Source organism: Thamnophis sirtalis, unplaced genomic scaffold (genome assembly GCF_051295495.1).
Source record: "Thamnophis sirtalis isolate CommonGarterSnake01/CBP01778 unplaced genomic scaffold, rThaSir2_p1.2 scaffold_3, whole genome shotgun sequence".
NCBI lineage: Eukaryota > Metazoa > Chordata > Lepidosauria > Squamata > Natricidae > Thamnophis > Thamnophis sirtalis.
This window is the reverse complement of record NW_028261383.1, coordinates 90,477,381-90,494,552: the sequence shown is the minus strand read 5'-3', so window position 1 is coordinate 90,494,552 and position 17,172 is coordinate 90,477,381. Positions and strand designations below refer to the sequence as shown.

Here is a 17,172-nt window from a genome sequence, read left to right as displayed (position 1 = left end):
CATCTGTCCAACAGTTACTGTTCAGCCACACGTGTTTTTTAAAATGCTATCTAAAGTTAAGAAAATTAACCTGATTCCCACAGTCTGCAAGGGAGCAAACATTGGCCAACGTATGCAGAGATTTCAAGCAAATCTACTGATTCCTGGACCATCCAAGAAACCTCTTAGTACATATAAGACTCTTAACCAAAACTCTGCGTGAAGTTACGCAAAGGAGCCATATCGGTGTTACAGTACATTGCGTATCCCGAAATATGTTCAAATTGCAATTTTATGGCATTCATTTCTGAATTCATACAAAATTTCTGATCCATACAAAATTATTCAATTATTATGGTGATGGATTTGAACAGGTTCAAAATACCCTATTTTATGCAAAATATCAACATATTATGCAAAGACCCAGCTTTCTGAAGAAGGCTCTAATTCTGGGAAAGATAAAAGGAAAGAGAAGAAGAGGATGGCCTGCTGCAAGCACCATTGGAAGACCTGAAAGACCAAGAAAATCTATGGATGAGGCCGCTAGGAGTTGAAAACTATATGATAGCACACAAGAACGTGTTTTTTGAAGGATATAATAACAATCTGTCAACAATTTAAAAGATTAAATTACATTTTACATTTTAAAATATCAAAATAAGAGTACTGTATTTTTCGGACTATAAGATGCATCTTTTTTCCTCAAAAAAGAGGCTGAAAATCTGGGTGCATCTTATACACTGAATACAGCATTTCTTGCCTCTTGAAATCCTGCCCCTTCACCAAAATGGCTATGCATAGCTTGTAGGAGGCTTTCAGAGAGCTCCTGGGGGCTGGGTAAGCAGAAATGAGAAAAAAACAGACCATTTTTTGCTCATTTTGCCCCCTCAGCCCCTAGAAGCACTTGATAAGCTTCCTAAAGGCTATCCATGCCCTTTTTTTGAAACAAAATGGGCCTGTTTTTGCAAAAAAAACAGGCCATTTTGGGGAGGTTTACAGAATGCAAAAACTTTTTTTTATTTGCCTCTTCAAAACCTTGGTGTGACTTATACTCCAGTGTGTCTTATACTCCGAAAAATATGGTACATAAGGATCAAAACAAACAAAAGGATCAAAAATATTTTCAGTATAATAGGTTTTAATAGGTTTTTAAAAAAGGAAATTTTCAGAAGAGAATAGAAAAACCCCAGAGAAGCGTTGAAAATGTCCACCTAATTTGGAATTCGACTGTATCTTTTCTAACCCTACTACATATTGTCCACAACTTACAACCATTCATTAATGATCATTCGAAGTTACAACGGCATTGAAAAAAGTGGCATGACCATTTTATGACTATTGCTGCATTCCTATGGTCATATGATCAAAATTCAGATGCTTGGCCAGCTCTATTGGCTCATATTTATGATGGTTACAATGTCCCATATCATGTAATCACCTTCTGACAAGCAAAGTCAATAGGGGAGCAAGATTCATTTTGCAACCTGAGTTGTGCATGTAACTCCTAGAATACTGAGACAGAATCAATTTGGAATGTTGGGATTTGCAGTTCCAACACATCTGGGAGAGACTATATTAGGAAAAGTTGACTTAAATAAACTTTAACTTATTCACAAACAAGAGAATGCACCCAGCTTTTTAATAGTCATATGATCAGACATTTCTTGCCTGCTTTTATAGATCTATATTGAATTTAGCATTTTGAGGCGATGCACAAGATTCTTCAGCAATTGAACTGGATAATCAAATTTCAGGTGATGTAAAAATCATAGAAAGCGTAATCGAAACTCAGTTTTACCCTACAACAGTTATTACTGTCTCATTAAACAGCTTTTAATTTTAAGTGGCGATATCAACGCTGTTAAGTTCTTTCTGTTACAGTTTAAGAGAATTTTACTGCTGTTCAAAAACTTTTCATGACAACCAACAGTTTTTTTAAAAAATATTGACTTGATATTTAAATTATATTAAGGGCTCCATGTCAGCCTCTGAAATGTCATACAGAGTTGCCATGGAAATATCAATGCAATCTGGCTCTCTGAACACCGGAAATCCTATTTGTCAAGGGGAGGGGGGGGGAAAGCACCTGAAGATTACAAATAAAAAATAATTGAAGGTAATGGCTTCACAACCTCAGTTCATAAATACTATAGATTATTTAGATCCATGCCTGCATGCAATGGACCATTGCCAGAATAATGTGCCATTCTGCTCTGATTCTATAATGCAGGTAAAAGAGATCTCATTGCTTTAGGGCTTAAGAAGGGTGGGGAGATTTTGTTCCTTAAAAAGTCTGAAATGCAGTCATACCCTTCTACTGCTCCGAATACTTAAAGCAATAAGTAATCTGGCAGGGATAAAAAAAAATGTTACTGCTTTAAAAACCAGAGCTCTCACTAAAAAAAAAAGAAAAAAAGAGGACCAGCAGGCTAGACAGAAGCGAGGACCTAGCTTCTTTTTCTTCCTGAATGGTTCAGCAGAGAGGATGTATTTTGAACAGAGTTATTAGGATGTAGCTGCTCCAGGCATAAACCATCTCTTAGCATTTCATGACATTCAAAGCCGGCAGGTAGCTCCTCCAAAGTTCTTAAAGAACCGTAAAATGTTGCCACATTTATAGCAAGAAAAGAATCTACAGCAAATGGACGCAGAGGAGAATGAAGCAACGCAAGGCAGGATAATAAAGAGAATGTAACACAAGTTCAATTGAAGTACACAAATGACCCATTTATCAGCGACTAGCCATGGGCAAGTTATACATTCAATATGCCTTCCCTACTGTTATCTCACAAAAACTGATACTTGAGTTGGAACACACAGGCTTTAAGGAGATCCATTTCATAAGCATGGGGAAGATCATATCAATGTATAATTGGGGGCTTCCGTCAGATTGCCACTTCTGCTAATGGTCATCAGCTTGTCTTGTGAAATTAATTTCCACCAATTAATCTGTGCACTGAAGTATTTTTTTTTACTTGAAATCACAATTGTACACATTAGAACCAATCAAACCCGCATAAATCTTTCCCAAAACTTTTACCGATAAGAATGTACCAAAGAATTAAAGAGTAAGAAGAGATCTTCTATTTCAACTGCCTTCCCAGAATTGGGATCCTCAAATCATTCCAGACAAATGATTGTCCAACTTTTGCCTGAAGCCTTCAGTGAAAATTCCAAGAGGTAGGTTGGTCCACTGCTTAATAGCTCCTATGGTCAGAAAATTCCTCACTTTGAGTTTGGATCTTTCTCTGTAAAGTTTTTACACAGCAATTCTTGCCCTACTTTTTTCTTCCTTCCTTCCTTTTAAATATGCCACCCACCTCACTCTGAAAAGCAACTTATGGAAGATAAACAATTATCCTATTTTCTATGACGGCACTCCAAGTATTGTAACACTTCTATTATGTCTCCCTTTTGCTTTCTCTTCTTCCAGTCAAGCATACAAATTCAATTAGGGGCTTGGTATTCTCTGAGCTTAGGTGTTTTCCTGTGGACGTTTTGTTTCCAGGTTAGATAACATCATCAGTAGATGATGATGCACTGAAGATGTGCACCAATAACTGGTACTGTAATGAAATTCTGCAGGGAAACAACCCATGTCAGAGAACAGCAAGAACCTGAGCTACCTATATGCACTACAATTGGATATTCAGTTCCTTAATCTATGCATAGGATTTGATCCCCAGGCCCCCTTGTCATTTTTGTTCTTCTTCTGTGTATTATTTCTAGTGGCCCCTTAAAATCTTTCTTCTATTGTGGTAATCAATACCAGGCATAGTACTTCCACTTTCACCATGTACCAGTAATACCAGCAATGTAAGATATCCCCTGCCCTTCCTGTTCTAGAACTTCAGGTTCTCCCTTTAGCATTACTTTCCTTCAGCATTGTCCTTCTTAAGTTTGTCTCTTGTTGCATCTTGTTGCATGTTCCTAAGCATTCCCTCTTTCTTACTGCTTCCTTCTTTGCTGTAATTTACTGTGTCTGGGCTTATGTTCTGAGTGTGGTTTTGAGTTCTTAATAATAAACATAATTATATGAGCTGGGGTGACACAGTGGTTAAAATGCAGTACTTCAGGCTACTTTTGCTGACTGCCAGCTGCCTACAATTTGGCATATTGAATCTCACCAGGCTCAAGGTTGACTCAGTCTTCCATCCTTCCAAGGTGGGTAAAATGAGGACGCAGATTGTTGGGAAAAAAATATGCTGACTTTGTAAACTGCTTAGAGAGGGCTGTAAAGCATTGTGAAGTGGTATATAAGTCTAAGTGCTACTGCTATTATAATAAGCATAGCTGGGAAGAAAAAGTTCACTTGACATTAAAGCCAAAATATCTATATTCATCACAATGGGTCTATACAGCATAGGACATAGAACCATAGGGCTGGAAGGGACCTCAGAAGTCCTTGTCCAAACCTCTGTAGGAGACCTTATGCTCTCCCATCAAATGATTGGCCAGTCTATTTTTGAAAACCTTCAACGATGGAGCACCCACAACTCCAGAAAGAAAACAATTAATTGTTCTCACCGTCAGAAAATTTGCCCTTACTTCTAGGTTAGATTTGTCTTTAACAAGCTTCCACCTATTAATTCTATCTTGCCCTCTTGTGCTTTGGAGAGGGGTTGACCCCTCTTCTATGTGACAGTCTCTCAAGTACTGGAAAACAGTTATCATGCCCCCTCCCAATCCTTCCCTTCAATAGAATAGACATATCTAGCTTCCTCAACTGTTTATCATACAATTTAGCCTTGATATCCTTTATCATGTTGTTGATCTTCTCTGCACATTTTCTAGGGTCTCGGCATCACTTTTGGTATCGTGGTGACCAGAACTGTATACGGTATCTCAAGTGTGGCCTCACTAATGCAATACAAAACATAGTAGGAGACCCTCAAATATTGGAAGACTGCTATCACATAACCCTTAGTCCTACTCTTTGTTAGACTAAAATACCCAGTTCCTGAATATTTTAGCCTCCAACCCCTAATCAGCTTTGTTCTTTGTTGCATTGCAGACAAACACTCCAGATTTATTTATTTATTTATTTATTTATTTATTTATTTATTTATTTATTTATTTATTTATTTATCATTAATTCATTAGATTTTATCCTGCCAACATTACTTTATAGGTAACTCAGGGTGGCGAACAGACTGGCCCAAACTCACCCAGCTGTCTTACGTCTTGATAGAATACAAGGTGATACCTGGAGTCAGAAGAATAGAAGAAAGAAATGGAGAAAATCATAAAATACAAAGTTTTACCAATAAAAGTTTTAAAAAAAAGCTGAGGCAAAAAAGTGAAGATAATACCAATAGTGATATTTTATGGCCTATTAGCTAATCAATGAACTAAACTAACTAACCAATGGTGACAATCCCAGAACATTTGGAGTACCACTTGAACACTATCAGCATTGTCAATTCACCATCAGTCAATTACAAAAAGCACCTTTACTTGGAACAGCTTATATCTTGCAATGATACCTTTAACACTATCAACAATCTGCCTATTCCAGGTCCTTAGGAAGGACACATTCAGTGGATAAAAATGCCTAATCCAGTCTAAACATCTGGCTGACAATGTGATGGATTACAATAATAATACAAATTTTCATCTGTCAATTATAAAAGGCCATATTGCTTGGATCTGCACATATATTATGCCGAATGCATTATGACATCCTATGTTCTTGGCAAGCACTTGATGTATATGAAGGTCAACACCAACTGTAATGAACTGGCAGCTGTGATATCTCTCACTTTTTGTGCATATAATAATAATAATGAAAGTGCATTCCTCACCTATTTACCATTAACCTGAGGAAGAAGCTCCATTGGCACAATAGAAACTTATTTTCTGAGATTAGAAATAGATACCTGGTATACAATTTTCATCAGGCCCACCAACACTTATTTATGGTTATCATCTTTTTCATCGTCAACACCATAATTAGAATAATTGCAACTACAATCTGGTCAAAACATTAGAGAGAGCAAGCAGAAGCTTAAGAGCATTTTTTTTTGAATGGGGGGGATTTAAAGAGAATGTTCCTAATAACTGTATAAGAAGTATAAAAAGAAAAGGAAAGCCTTTTGCTGTGGATCTTTAAGAAACAAAAGTAAAGAAGGACAGAAGCCTGTAGTTGTGACCTGCAATACTAATGACTTATTTGTGATTCTGCTTGAGAAGAGTCTGGCAGGAAGGAGAGAATGTACAGGCGTTCAAGAAAAAGTCAAAGATTTGGAGAAGCAGGTGGCCACCCTTCAGCTGATGAGCAAGGATGAAGCTTTATCGAATTAAAAAATGAGCACAGTAGCAAATTGACAGAAGAATCAACTCCCCATAAGGAACAGAATCACAAAAGCAAATACACAGAGGATGAGGATGATACCAGAAGCTAGATATGCTATTCTGTGCAAAGAGGCAAATATATCTCTCACCTTAAAAAATCTAGAAATAACTTGATAGCAACGAAGAATAAGGAAAAGTATAATTCTTATGGCATCTTGTATGGATTTTTGCAGCCATGCCTGATAACACTGCCTTGGACCAGAAGAATACTGGCAAGATTTCATGCTAAGAAAAAAAATCTCAAAGGCAACAGAACTCCATCCCATTCAAGCTTTTAATGTATTGTCTGTCTGTCTGTCTGTCTGTCTGCCTGCCTGCCTGCCTGCCTGCCTGCCTGCCTGCCTGCCTGCCTGCCTGCCTGCCTGCCTGCCTGCCTGCCTGCCAGCCTGCCTACCTACCTACCTACCTACCTACCTACCTACCTACCTACCTACCTACCTATCTATCTATCTATCTATCTATCTATCTATTTATTGCCCAACTCACAGATTGATGACTCCAGACAACTTACATTTTTTAAAAAACCCACTGTATAATAAAAACCCATTAAAAGTCCCATCTCACCTCCCATAGCAGCAATTTCCCTACCACTGGATAGTGTCCATTGAAGCACCTCCCTGCTCCACATTCTTTGTGACGCTGACCCCTGCCTAGATACCAAACCCATCCATACAAAAAGCCCAGTCCCTTATAAAGAAAGTGAAGCCTTTAAAGAAGGAACAGGAAATGACAGATATTTCCAAGTCACTCCTAACCCAAAAGTTACATTAAATTAAAGCAGTCCAGGAAGAGGGAACCATAAGAGAATGCTGTCATGAAATTTTCTGAGCACAGAATCATAATTGGCATGACCCATCAAATAATACGGATTGACCAGATCAGATCCTCCCCCATCATCTATGCCAGGCATACAAGCAGAATTCCCAAATCAACTCTGCAGATAGGAGCAGATGCCATCCCCTTCTCAGATATTAGCCATGTTAGCAGGGGGATTTGGGGTACAAAGATCTGTCCCTTCTAGAAGTCAGCCTGTATTGTATTCTCAGAATTCATCCTCATAGTTCTTACACATATATATGGACTAAATTTTAATCACAGAGAAGACTACTGTGTTTTCCTGAAAATAAGACAGGGTCTTATTTTCTTTTGACCCCTGAAATAAGTGCTTGGCCTTATTTTGGGGGAGGTCTTATTATTTTTGAGGTGCAGAAGTTGGCAAGCATGGCGTCATGGCTGCTGCTGTGTTGCAATATTTTCAGGGAAAACTTATTTTCGGGGGAGGGCTTATTTTAGTGCATGCACTCAAAAACCCGATTGGGCTTATTATCTGGGGGGGAGTTATTTTCATGGAAACAGGGTAGGCATTTTGTTTTCAGGTGACTGAATGTTCTGAATGGGCTTGGCTGTGATAGCAGGTAGTAAGCTGTGCAAATATGAGGACAAGAATCCTTGGGTCCCTCAGGATGATTAGGCGAGCTAACAATCTATTCATCAGCTCAACAACAAAAAATCTTCCTCAAGGCTTTGACAGCCAGAAGAGCTCCATAGAATTATGACTGGGACATCTTCAGACCCATCACAAAAGCTCCTTAGTCTGCACCATAGTACGAAATGCCATCCTATGACCCATCTTACCAATATCAGATTGGCCGCAACCTGCTGGCCTTCAGGAAAGCACTCAAAACTTGACTGTTTACCCAGGCTTGGAGGTTGGCAAATTGGTGAAGCCTAGGTAGTTGGTTATTACTCTGAGGTTTTATTCTTGGCTGCAATTTCTTCTTTTTTTGTTTAGATTATGTGCTGTACGATGGTTGCTTTTTAATGGTGATTTATAATTCATATACTCTATTTGCTGTCCAGATCATGCTGGCAAGCAGGGTGGCCATATAAATGTAAATAAATAAATATTCAATTGTAGAATTCAAAGCTGTGATCCTTCAGTGCCAGCACGTAATTACAGATGAGCTACAAAAACCCTTTTTGTTCTTGCCCTCCAGCTTGATTGCACGTCTGCTAAGCAAAGCTTATTCAGTCACACATGCCACTGTGAAAGATCATCCAGTCTTCACCATACAGAGCACAATGTTTCAAGAGGGCCCCTACAGGAAGGCCAGCAGCTAAATAATCAAGGGCAGACACCTAGATAGATGGCAAGATTGTGTGTGTGTGTGTGTGTGCGCGCGCGCGCGCACACACACACACACACACGTCTCTTTCATACTGATGAGAGAGAGTGGCTGAATCTATCATGGGATGCAGCAATCTTCCAAAGTAAATTTAGCCATTAGGAGAATGGGTCTTACAGTTTTACCTGGGAGGTTTGTTTCTTGGAAATTATACTTATAGATTTCTAAGATATAAGCTAACCTAAGCTTAGATGTCAATGTAATTCTAGGAAACTTTACAAACTGACCCAAAAAGCCAAAGATGAGTTTTAAAGACTAAATTGCAGTAAGCAGCTTATACAATGTTTTTTTTCCCCTTATGCTTTCTTATGGTGCAGAGAAAATGAAATCCCTTTTCTGTTCCCCCCCCCATCTTTATTTATAAGCAACTATGTCAGCCCATAAAATTGTTTCTACAACTTCGAAAGTGCTTGAGAGTCATTGGCTCATGCAGGACCCTATTTCATCACCTGTCGGTCCCTTCATTGGCTGAGTTTACCAGCCATATTAAAATATTTGTTTGCTTTTGTCTCTCCATATGTGTGAACCCAGTCACTGTGTTTTGTAGATCTTTGTTTGGCTGGTCTTTTTGCTCAGCAGTATCTGTGAATTAAGACATCAAATTTAATATAATATGCAAATCTTGACATTAGCTTTGATCATGGATCCCACCTCTTAATGTAGTAAAAACAACAGAGAAGATCTATCAACAGTTTTTTTATTTTCTTGTGCTCAGAAGGAGAAAATAAACAGACAAAAAGGATCAACTCACCTACCATATGAATTGAAAAGAAAACTCCTGTGACAGATCTAATGCCTAGTGATATATAATTTTTATTTCCTTTTTTTAAGGAAAAGAAGCTTTGTTGCCCAACTGTGTGGTTAGCAATAGTCCTAATAATCAGATGAAATTCATGTCCTCAGAAGGGCAGAACTATGCTTCTTATTTGAGGAAGCTGATTCACAATAAAATTCACATCCATCACATCTTGGAAAATCTATATGATTCTGCAAAAAGGAGAGGGGACATCAGGGAAAAGGCAGTGTATTTATCATGCACATACCATACCAGGAGACACCCCCCCCCAAAAAAAAGTCATTGCTGCTTTCCTGACTGCACAATAAGAGAACTCTCATTAATCATTGGGACTATATACTGAAAGGGAAATATTGACTGGATTTGAAGAAACATCAGTTTTCTAATGGAGTAATTCCTTTTTAAAGGTAACCGCTAGAGTTTCTTTAAATTAGAAAGGCTAGCAGCCAATTTATGAGTCATTTCAGGAATTCCAAAGGAACAAAGGAAAAAATAGATCCATTTCTTTCCCAAAATGTAATGTAAATACCCTAGAAAAATCCAGAACGTTGCACATGACAGCTTAAGAGGCAAATTCTTCTTAGAAAACTCTGAAATCTTTTTTTACACAGAATCTATGTACACTTTCTTCATGCAGGTTTTTTTTCAATTTGATTCTCATTTATTCTGTTTTGATAAGCTGATGGCTTCAACATACGTCTTTCATAACTGATCCCCCACTTTTCTTTTCAATCTGCATTCATTCAGCACCCATTCATTCTTGAACCTATATTTTCTTTTTTTATCTCGCACAATTCTTAACTATTTCATTCGGACTGCCTTGAAATTGCATAAATGGTTTGCTTGACATACCCAACTCTTCGCTGTTCAACAAAATGAACAGAAGCCATATTTACTTTTTTCAATAAACCTTCATCCTTCACAAGAGACCACACCATTTTTCCAACAGCATTTATGCCTCTGAAAATTTCTTCATCATTTTCTCATCTTTGTTAATTTGAATACTTTTCGCAAGGTACACAAATTCATCTACTTGCTCCAGTTTTAGCCTTTACTGTGCAATTTGCAATTGGTTAGTCCATTTTCCATGTGAAGCATAACTACTCAAGTCAATCAATGCATTAATTGTCAGATCAAGTCTCCTTACGGTATTATATGTAAGCTGCGGTGGCACAGTGGTTAGAGTGCAGTACTGCAGACTACTTCTGCTGACTGTCTGCAATCTGGGCAGTTCAAATCTCACCAGGCTCAAGGTTGACTCAGCCTTCCATCTTTCCGAAGTGGGTAAAATGAGAATCCAAATTGTTGGGGGTCATATGCTGACTCTGTAAACCGCTTAGAGAGGGCTGTAAAGCACTGTAAAGCTGTATATACAGTAAGTGTAAGTGCTATTGCTATAAAATCTACATAAAACATGCTGAAAATAATTTGGTTTCTCAGCCAACTTGATACCATCTGCATAAAAGTACACACACATTCACATATCCAGTCAAAATATCCATGATATCACCACAGACTTTTCTTATACATTTACCCAGGGAGACATCCTATATACTTGTTTTATTTCCTGTTCAGCGTTTAACAACTAGTAATTAATTTCACATTCAGAATCTTTTGTCACCCATCTAGCCCAAATTTTCTCAGTTGCACATCATAAAAAATAAAATCAAACATTCTTTTTAATGTATTTATTCATTTGCTATACCATATGTACATATAAATTGACCTATCTTAAATCAAGTATCTAGAATTAACATTTTTTTTACAGAGCTGTTCATCAAGCAGTGACTATTCTCATTAATAATTGGGTTACTGAATGATTTATTGAGCCCTGATGGCGCAGTGGTTAGAAAGTAGTATTGCAGGCTAATTCCGCTGAGTGCCAGCAGTTTGATTGGGCTGTAAAGGACTGTGAAGTGGTATATAAGTCTAAATGTTATTGCTATTTAGTCACTTAGAAAGTTCTACAATTTCCCCTAAATTTGTAGTTGCTTCTGTTATATTATGTATTGACCTCCTTAATCCAATCAATGCTCAGTCAAACATTCATAGAATATCTTTTAGCAGGATACAGGTACAGACTGCATTGCCAGTCTTAGTCACACCTATAACACATGGACCCTTCTGACAATATAATATAATAATTCTTTATCGTCAGTGCACAACATATGTACAATGAGATGGGTTGACTGACAATCACAGTATTGGTCAGTATTGGCACATTTTGGCTAGAATGCCATAATTATAAATTAAGTGCAGTTTTGCTCTGTGCAGGACTGTGCTAGTCTATGCAAACTAGATCATTGAGCAAATGACTACCATGCAAGCCAAAATAATGTGGCATACATTCCACCAACTGGAAGGCATATGCACTGTATGACACAAACTTATTGCTTGAAGTGGGAAATAAGAATTTTCTTTTTTTAAAAAAATTGCATGAATTAGAAATGTCACTCTTATCTCACTGCTGCCTGTTCCTAGCAGAGACTCAGGTTTTAAGTGGTTGTCATACCAGAACCTATAAGAAACATATTAAGTTTGTTCAGTGCGTTTAGCTACATATTAATGCAACTCTTGCTTTCAGATCATTTTTCACTTTATTTTTCCACATATTATTATGTTTGGCATAAATATATCAGTGTTGCACTTCAACTATTAATATTGGTACTTGTTTGGGATGCTCATATTCCCCAGCCTCCTAACAAAAGACCATCATGTGATATATCCTGGAAATGTTATAACCTTAATTAAGCCTCTTCCTGACATTAAGCCAAAACCTGACTGCTTTGCCAAGATGCATTTCTTTTTTCTTTTAACTCATAAAACATTTTGATTACAGTTAAAATGATTTTCAGACTGACACAATCTCATGCCATTCTATTAATGTATGTCTTCTTCAACCACATAGCATTTCTTTCAAAGACAAAATGTCTGGAAGTCAACAATAAGAATTGTTTTGTTGATTTGCTTGTGTTTTCACTGAAATTCTGTGGAAAAGATAGAATACAGCTTTATGCACAGGCTAATAAAAGAGTATGGGACAGAGAAGGACAGATCTTTGCAAGCAAATGTAGCATTCCCATTAGTTTTAAGTTACAATCTGTGAGCACTGTAAGCACAAATAAGAGAACCAGTTGAGTCTAGGAGTTAAGGCTGAAACCAGGAGACTGTCAGTTCTAGGCCTCCCTTAAACATGAAAAACAGCTGGGTGAGTTTGGGCCTAAATTTAGATTATGTGTTTCACTGTAGAGTTCCAATTTTGATGGCCATGAAATCTCTTTTCCTGTGAATATGCAGAATATATATATTCTCATTCTCTCTCTCTCCCTCCCTCCCTCCCTCCCTCCCTCTCTCTCCAACTTACCTCACAAGATTGTTGTTGTGGGGGAAATAGGAGAAAAAAGGAGTGTTAAATATAGTCAATGCCTTGAAATGTTTATTATAGCAATAAGGGTGGAATTTTTTTTTTAAAAAAGCAAAGCATATAACGTCTCAGTTTAAGGTTGTGGCTACCTGCTATTCCTTTATTCCTACTTAAATAGATAAGCAACACCATAAAAACAAGGAACCAGAAAGATCAAAACTGAAAAAGTATTGCCTTGGAAAGGTGACCACGTTTCTATTTAATTATCTGTATTTGAAACGATTAATAGAAAACTAGAGCTCAGAAGGGATTAATTTATATCCCTGATTACTATATTATGTTGAAGATTGTAATTTCAAGGGGCTGTTCTGATATTGTAAATATAGTATTCCTTTTTCATAGAACAGTTATCCCAGACTGGAATCAGTTAGACAAAAACACAAGATTTCAAGAATTTAATTCCTTTTTGTATTGTCCTCCCCCCCCCCACCCCACCCTTGGTTTTGTTAGCCACCCTGAGTCCCTCGGGAATAGGGCGGCATACAAGTCGAATAAACCTTCAAACCTTTTGAATAAATAATGTTTATTCAAGAAAAGGTAGACACTCATAATGAAAGAATTCAGTTCACTATTATCTTAAAGAAGCAAGCTGCTACTTTTAGAATCAACATTCAATATTCACTCTATGGGCTGGCCAGCTTGATCTTTTGGCTGGAAAAGCTGGTTTTCATCAGTGCCTTTTTAAAACAATAGTCAAAAGTGCTACTGTGTTCCTTTTCTTGAAATGTGTCATAATTAATTCTTATGAGAAATATAAATATACAAAAACTAGTAAGGTATCTGCATCCCATTACTCATGACTATGAGTAAACTTACTTAAGGAGACAGTCTAAACTTTGTCTTCCTGCACAAGATAGAGCTAGAGAAATGTTTGGATTTCTTCCACACAGATCCATTGCTGGCTCTCAGATGTCTTAGGCAAGTCTTAGCTAAAGACAATTACCAACCAACAATGCTAGCTGATACAAGAGCATCAAAATGAATAACCCAGCTGAGAACTGAAATATAAATTTGATATTAAGAGAGCTACCACAACTCCCATGGCATACCAACAGCAGATAAGCATGTCCCAAACAGGAAGAAACTGAATTCATTGCATTTTATTTGCTTATTTGTTTACCAGAGATCTCTGGTCTGATCTAGTCTTCTTATGTTTTTCATCAAATGGACACAGAAAAAGTATTGAGCTTGATTTGTAGCATCCTTGGTTTCAGACTATTTTGCCTAAAGGAAACCGGACTAAGATTTGGTCAACGGTACATTAATAAATGGGTGGCATTTCAAATAACTCTTGGGAATAACTTATATTCCATACCCTGGATTTCAGCTACTGTTTCTGAGACATTGGAGCCAAAGAATATATTGATCAACTCAGTCAATTGCAGTAGGAAATCTTACTGTTTTGTGGAATCTCTGTTTGCTGTGTGTTGTTTCTGTTTATTTTAACAACTAAGATTTTTAAAAGTAATGCCATAAGGCATGAATTATGCTCAAGCTCTTTTGTTTCAGAGAAAAATATGTGGCAGTTAAATATTTTTCCAACACTGAAATAATTTGCATCAACACATTATTAACCCAACAATCTGCATTAGAAGAATAACAAAAAAAAATGTGCTACAAGGGAAACCTGATCATTTGGCTTCAGCACAAATTTAAACAGTTAGAAACCTTCTTCAAAAGTTTGCTTGAATGCATAACAGCCTAAAAATGAGTAGGGATCAGGGCTGCAGATGCAACCTTCACTTCTTCCATTCTCTCATCTCCAAGGATTAATCAGAAGGTCTAAAGTAATCTACGCTTGCAACCCATGACATCGGGAATCCTGTGGAAGCACTGGGCATTGAATCATCCAAAGAAGTGTGCTATCATGTATTCAGTTATCCTTTAGGTCTCTCATCTAAAAACAGATTTAACTGAATGCAATGCCAGCATGCATGCCCATCCTCCGCTCACTTTCAAACCCTCCTGCATTCAAACTTACTCCTGAGTAGGATGAGTATCTTTTCATCATCAGCAACCTGGATTCATATGCATTCAGTAGGACTGCAGTGATGAGATAGAAAGCAATATATAAATAGGACCACCACCCCTCAATTAATGCTATGTCTGTCTTCTCCACACTACATTATTCTCCCAAAAACTAGGGAAGATCCCTTCTGAGATGCTTTCTCCACCTCCAGCTCTCCTTCAGACTCAGATTTCATTCATCAGACCATTGTCTTGTCTTCCATTTCTCTCCCAAAGCCATTTTCTTATACTGGTACATATAAATGAGATGGGCAGCTATATACACTTGATAAATAAATAACAAAGCCAATATAAATAATAAATAAATAAATAAATAAATAAATAAATAAATAAATAAATAAATAAATAACAAAGCAGCTAAATCAGATAGGTAAAGGTAAAGGTTCCCTTCGCACATATGTGCTAGTTGTTCCCGACTCTAGGGGGAGGTGGTCATCTCCGTTTCAAAGCTGAAGAGCCTGCACGGTCTGAAGATGTCTCTGTGGTCATGTGGCTGGCATGACTAAATGCCGAAGATGCATGGAACACTGTTACCTTCCCACCAAAGATGGTTCCTATTTTTCTACTTGCATTTTTCGAACTGCTAGGTTGGCAGAAGCTGGGACAATAATGGGAGCTCACTCCGTTACATGACGCTAGGGATTCAAACCGCCGAACTGCCGAACTTTCTGATCAACAAGCTCAGCGTCTTAGCCACTGAGCCACTGCATCCCTATCAGATAGTCACAACCCAAAAATTATTAGTAAACAAGTGCATTTAAAAAAAAACCAAAGAACTAATTACCTTGTACAGCAACATTTACTCAATGCTTTGGTTTCTCCATTCACCTTTTCTCATTGTAAATTACATACAGTTAAGTTATGGGGCTCAGAAACACCTATTTTTCATGTGTGATCTTTGTCTCTCCTAGCATATAGTAGCACTTAGCTGCTTGGCTGATTCAAGAAAACAAAACACAAAGCAGGTTTGGTCCCAGTAGAGTGGTAGACTACATGGATACATGGTTTGACTTGAAAGGGAATCTACCTTTATTGTTCAATGTTTGTCTAGTTTGCTAAGTTTCTTTAGCTAAAGGACAAGATGGCATTTTTTCCACCCACCCCCTTTCAGAAGAAAATTAAATCGCTAGTCCAATCTTACTTTATTGGACAAAGCCCTTCACTATAAGTGACGTTCTAATTCCAGGTGAGCAGAACAGTCCATGAGACACACATTTCTCTGCCTTTCTGCCAAAATGAACAGGAAGATGGGAAGTTCAAGATAAATGGTGTGGAAATGCCATGGCTAGTTGTTACAAAGTGAAGCTTTACCCTTTGTAACTTGTGTTCTGGCACTTTATTCAGCAAACCCAAGTGCCTCTAATATCATGTGAGTCTGTATTGTATAATGGAGGAAAACCATGTTAGATTCTCTCCCATCTGCTTTGTAATAGTTCTTGTGAATTTGCTACTAAAACATAGGAATATAGGAAACTACAATTGATATCAGACTTTCACTCATCAAGTCCAATAAATCTTTCCCATCATGTTTCGCTCAAAATTATTCATTGGAAGTTCCAAATCTGGGAGTAATATCTTTGGTATGCCATGAATGAGCATGACTATTGTCCCTTCTCATGTAGATTTTATTAAAAATCTCAGGGCACAATAAATCTTATGACACAATTTTTCCAAGTCTAACTCTGATCAACTCTTAACAGCAAGATTGAATTCTAGAATGTTCAAATCCAAGGAAAGACTGAACAGATAAAAGGTTTTTCCAAACACATATACTTATAGTTCTAGATAATTACAAGACTCTGGAAACAATTCACCAGTACTGAAATTTGACAAAGCCCTAAGGGTTGATGCAAACATATTATGTGAGTCTTGATTTATCAGCACTTGATTATGGAACAGTTCAGAGTCAATAGCTAAAGGTGTGTACAGCATTCACTGAATAATGTCTCTGACCACATCAATCTGGCGTGCTCAATCAAAGGCTGATTGTTTCAGCCACACGAAATTTTGCAACAATTCTGTTCAAACATTCAGTCTAAGCATGGAACCCTTCAAGGCCAGGGGGATCTGGAGGTGGCTATGCTAGTTCAGGTCAGCAATTCAGTGTGCAGGTCTAAAAGCAAATGCTAATTACATAATTCTTTTTTCCACTTAGATGCATAAACAGGGTCTTCCTTTCTATCTTCCATATCAAGAATGGAGGGAATGGGTGATGCACAAGAAGTCACTGGAGGCACAAGAAGCCCATACACAAGACTTCCCATACATGTTTTGCAATTTTCCAAGGTCAGCTAAATGCTTGACTAATGCTAATATAATCAATGCATATCTATATTATTCACAGAGGTTCCTGGTTCTTTCACATCTAGCATTCTTTGTTAATTTATATACAATGGATCTGCATT

General features: G+C 37.5%; 1 protein-coding gene across 2 annotated transcripts in view; it reads right to left on the bottom strand.

The window, feature by feature from the left end:
- Positions 1 to 17,172, bottom strand: part of ADAMTS2 (ADAM metallopeptidase with thrombospondin type 1 motif 2) — a 262,418-nt gene that overhangs the window by 136,567 nt on the left and 108,679 nt on the right. The gene's annotated exons all lie outside the window — the stretch shown is intronic.